Source organism: Canis lupus, chromosome X (assembly GCF_011100685.1).
Source record: "Canis lupus familiaris isolate Mischka breed German Shepherd chromosome X, alternate assembly UU_Cfam_GSD_1.0, whole genome shotgun sequence".
Classification (NCBI taxonomy): Eukaryota; Metazoa; Chordata; class Mammalia; order Carnivora; family Canidae; genus Canis; species Canis lupus.
Window position 1 is genome coordinate 64,822,356 of NC_049260.1, and position 5,034 is coordinate 64,827,389.

Below are 5,034 nucleotides of genomic sequence, written 5' to 3' on the forward strand. Positions count from 1 at the left end.
CAAAGCAAATAATAGTTGATCTGCTTCTTGATGAAGAAAGTAAGGAAATGGTGGGGAGACTATTTTAGATGAGGGAAAAGACACTGGAAAAAAACACAAAGTCATAAACTGTCACAGAAGGTTGGATCAGTTATTATTACTTTCTGAAAAAAAGTAACAGATTATTAATAGCAGCAGAAAACATAGAGACATTATTGTTTTTTTAACAAGATATCCGAAAACCTTTTCATAGTTAAGCTAGTGGCTTAGGGGTGCCTGCAGGGCTCAGTAGTTGGGCGTCTACCTTTGGCTTGGGTCATGATCTTGGGGTCCTGGAATTGAATCCCATATCAAGATCCCTGCAGGGAGCCTGATTCTTCTTCTGCCTTTGTCTCTGCCTCTCTCTGTGTGTCTCTCATGAATAAATAAATTTAAGATCTTAAAAAAAGCTAGTGGCTTAAAAATGTTATTGAAGCCCAGACTCCTAAGGTCTTTCTCTTTAGTTATCTTTTATATTGTTAATATGTCCTCTCATGTTTGCAAGATGGCTCCTGCACTTTAAAGCATCATGCCATTATATAACAATATATAAAGCAGGAATGAAATAGTTTTTATTACAATAGAAAATCTCAGGCACACCATATAAGTATTTTTCTCATTTATAATTGGCCCAGTCTAGGCCAGGAGACCACTACAACCTACAAGAAAGTCTTGGAAAGTATGTACCTGGACTTCCTAGCTTCTATGGTGATAACAGGTAAGCAAGAAGAAGGGGATAATTTTGGGTAAGCAATAAATAGGGTCCATCACATCTTTCAGTAGACATAGGTATCAGGAATATGAGGAAAATGGCAGAAAGAATTTGGAGAAATAGATTGGATCCACATGTTTATCTACTGAAGCTTGGGAGTTCCATGTGTAGTATTTATAAGGAAAAACAAAAAGGACAGTGCACATGTGTTCCCTCTCTAATCCTTTAATTCATTTGCCTTTTAAAAATGTCTTCATTTGAACAATCAAAATAAATATCTAACAAACTCTGTCACTGATCTTCTATTATCTTCTCAAAATATAGCCACCATTTAGTTGCTATGGGTCTTACATGCAATTAGAATATTTATTAATGTTCTCTCATAAGCTTTACAAAATTCCTTTTTTGAATGACAAGTTATTCTGATTCTGTGATTCCCAATGGTATTTGTACATATGTTTATAGCACAATTTTGAAAATGAGATTTTTGTTGTTGTTGTTGTTTTAAGGAAAGGTAGACTTCCATATGCAGCATCTCTTTTGGATGTGTCTGGAGGCTTGTAACCTTAACTACCCTACATGCTCCTAAAAATGAACCTTGAGAGCTTGTTTGAAAGTTATAGCAAGGGAACACAGCTACCCCCATAATCTGGACCAAAGATCAGTCCTCCTCTCTTGGGGAAGGTTGTCCTTTTTGACCTAGCATGCAGCTTCTTGAGGGATGCATCTGGAGTAGTGAGGAAGGAAGGAGACACCTGCCTAGCCAGACAGATCAACTGAATCAAACCTGACAATGGGGTGACAAATGTCACAGCCAGATCACCTTCACATCAGAAAATGAGAAATTCTGAGCACATGTTTCAAATAAAATATTCTAAATAAAGGTATTCAAGACCACAATAATTGCAAATAACTACTCTAATGCTGAGTGCTACTCATGATGTATAAAAATATCCACTTTAATACTATTTAAATTGTTGCATGTGAGCCCATTATCTCTCTCTACCTGACTACAACTCTTTCTTAATAATACACTCTCTTGCATATTTATGCATTAAACAAATATTTGTTGAGTGCCTACTTGAAGCAGCATTCTGCTAAGCATTGAGATTAAATTATTAACCACAACAACAGAAAAAAAAAACCCTGAAATAATCTTACCTTCATTTAGAGCTTGTATTGCATGTGCCAGGAAATATGACTGTTGGTTCAAGATTGATATCCCAATTTTCCCCTTTTAATTTGCTGCAAAGTTTATTTGATTTATTATGAGATGATTCACTCTCTTCAAGGTCCTTTTGACAAGATTTGAAATGTGCATCCCCACTTGAAACAATAATTTCTATTATCTGTTGATCAATATTTGAAAGTATCCTCATAAATTATTGAAGTTTAAGAGTTGAGAACTGGGGGAGGAGGGTAGATGATGGAAGAACAGAGGTCCTCAATTTATCTGGTCCCACAAACTTACTTAGATAACTTTCAAAACATACTGAACACCTACAAATTCAACCTGAGATGTAAAGAGAGAACAGTTGGAATGCTACCTGGAATGCAAATGCAACCTGGAATGTAAAGAGAGAAAAGTAATCGCTTCCATCAAGGGTGTATTTTACTTAGTTGTGGTTGATATTTTTTGACTCTGCTCATTCATAAGTCACTCTGCACTGGAAAAAAGTGACTAGAAGGAAGAATTCACCACAAAAGAAAGGCCCGGAAGTAATACTCTGCCACAGACTTGCTGGACGTGGATTTAAAAACCATGTCAGAGATAAAATTCAGAAGTAAAATTATAAAATTCCTGGTGGCTCCATAAAACAGCATAAAGGACTCTAGAGATTCTCTTACTGAAAAATTGAGATCTAATAAGGTCAGAATTAAAAATTCTTTAACTGAGATACAGTTTAATTTGGATGCTCTAACTGCTAGGGTTAATGAGGTAAAAGAGAGACTGAGTGACATAGAAGACAAGTTGATGAAAAGGAAGGGAGCTGAGGAAAAAAGAAAGAAAAACAATTAAGAACCCATAAGGAAAAAAAAGAACCCATGAGGAAAGGTCTAGGGAAATAAATTATAGCTTGATAAGGAATAATATTAGGGCTATTGGCATTCCAGAAAAGGTAGAGAGAAAGGACCACAAAGTATATTTGAATAAATCATACCTGAGAACTTTCCTAATCTGGGGAAGGAAACAGGCATTCAGATCCAAGAAATAGAGAGGACCCACCAAAATCAACAAAAACTGTTCAACACCTTGACATTTAAGAGTGAAACTTGCAAATTTCAAAGATAGAGAAAATTCTTAAAGCAGCTCTAGACAAGAGATGTTTAACTTATATGGGAAGAAATATCAGATGAACAACAAACCTATACACAGAGACCTAGCAGGCCAGCAGGAGCTGTCATAATAATAGAGGGTATTAATGAGAAAAAATGCATCCAAGAATATTTTATTCAGTAAGGCTGTTATTCAGAATAGAAAGAGAGATAAAGAACTTTCAATATAGGAAGAAAGTGAAAGAATATGTGATCACCAAACCAGCTCTGCAAGAAATATTAAGGGGGACCCTGTAAAAGAAAGAGGGAAACCAAAAAAACAATCCACAAAACAAGGACTGTATAAGTAATACAATAACTCTAAATTGATATCTTTCAATAGTTACTCTGAACATGAATGGGCTAAATAATCCCATCAAAAGACTCAGGGTATGGGACTGGATAAGAAAGCAAGACCCATCTATATGCTGTCAACAAGAGACTCATTTTAGACTTAAGGACATCTCCAGCCTGAAAATGAAGCAGTGGAGAACCATTTACCATTCAAATTCGCCTCAGAAGAAAACTGGGGTAGCAATCCTCATATCAGATAAATTAGAATTTATACCAAAAACTAAAAAAAAAGAATTTATACCAAAAACTGTAATAAAAGATGAAGAAGGACACTATGATACAGGGTCTGTCCAATAAGAGGCCCTAACAATTGTGAGTATTTATGCCCCTAATGTGGGAGCACCCAAGTATATTAACCAATAAATAACCAAAGTAAAGAGATACATAGATAATAATACATTAATAGTAGGAAACTTTAATGCAGCAGTCTCAGCAAATGACAGATTTTGTAAGCAGAACATCAAACAAACAAGGTCCTTGAGTGACATGCTGGACCAAATGGATTTCACAGATATATACAGAAAATCCCATCCTAATGCAACTGAATACACATTCTTCTCACATGCACTTGGAACTTTCTCCAGAATAGACCACATACTGGGTCACAAATCAGGTCTCAACTGATGCCAAAAGATTGGGATTGTCCCCTGCATATTTTCAGACCACAGTGCTTTGAAACTGGAACTCAATCACAAGAAGAAATTTGGAAGAAACTCAAACACATGAGGTTAAAGAGCATCTTACTAAAAGATGAATGGGTCAACCAGGAAATTAGAGAAGAATTAAAAAGATCCATGGAGACTAATAAAAATAAAAATACAGTGGGAGTGAACGTCGTGCCTCAAGTTGGACCGGCTTTTGAAGCCAGCAGAAAGAATGTGGGGGTGGCACACAGTGAAGTAAACCCCAACACTCGAGTGATGAAGAGCCAGAGCATCTGGCTGGCCTACATCATCTTGGTAGGACAGCTGAATGTGGATCTACTAAGCATCCCCTTCTTCAGCATACCTATTGTCTGGACCCCGAGCAATGTCATCCATAACTTGTGAAACGGACACCTTTTGAGACCCCTGACCAAGGAAAGGCTCGGCTTCTGACACACTAGGAACAGATGGACTATGGGCTTCAATTTACCTCTTCCCACAAATTCCTCAGCATCTCTCCTATTGTACTTACCTCCTGGTCAGCTTCTACGCCAATGATGATGCTGCTCACTTCCTCATCAACACAGCCTCATTGCTTAGCATACTGCTGCCTAAGTTGCCCTAATTCCATGGGGTTTATCTCTGGCATCAACAAATACTGAGAGATAGGGCTGGGGATAACACTGGACCAAAGGGCTAGAATATCCTTTCCTTCTCCATATTGTCTTCTGTATCTTGAAAGCCTGAGAACTATATAACTTTCCCAAACTCCAGGAAGAGAAGAGATTGGAAAATGGGCTCCCTGGGCCCAGCCCTACGAGCAGATTTTTTTGAATCAGGAAAGGTGGGAAGGATAAGGGCTAAATCGCTCTCCCTCACAGCAGGAAGCCATGTTTGAACATGTTTGGTAACTGAGCAGGTAGTTTCATGATTAAATTTTTCTAGATCTTATACCCACACTACTTTCCAGCTCTGTTTTGCTATGTATTT

General features: G+C 37.4%; 1 pseudogene; it reads left to right on the forward strand.

Moving 5' to 3' along the window:
- Positions 1-699: 699 nt before the first annotated feature.
- LOC106558393 lies at positions 700-4,706 on the forward strand (annotated as a pseudogene).
- The last annotated feature ends 328 nt before the right edge of the window (positions 4,707-5,034 follow it).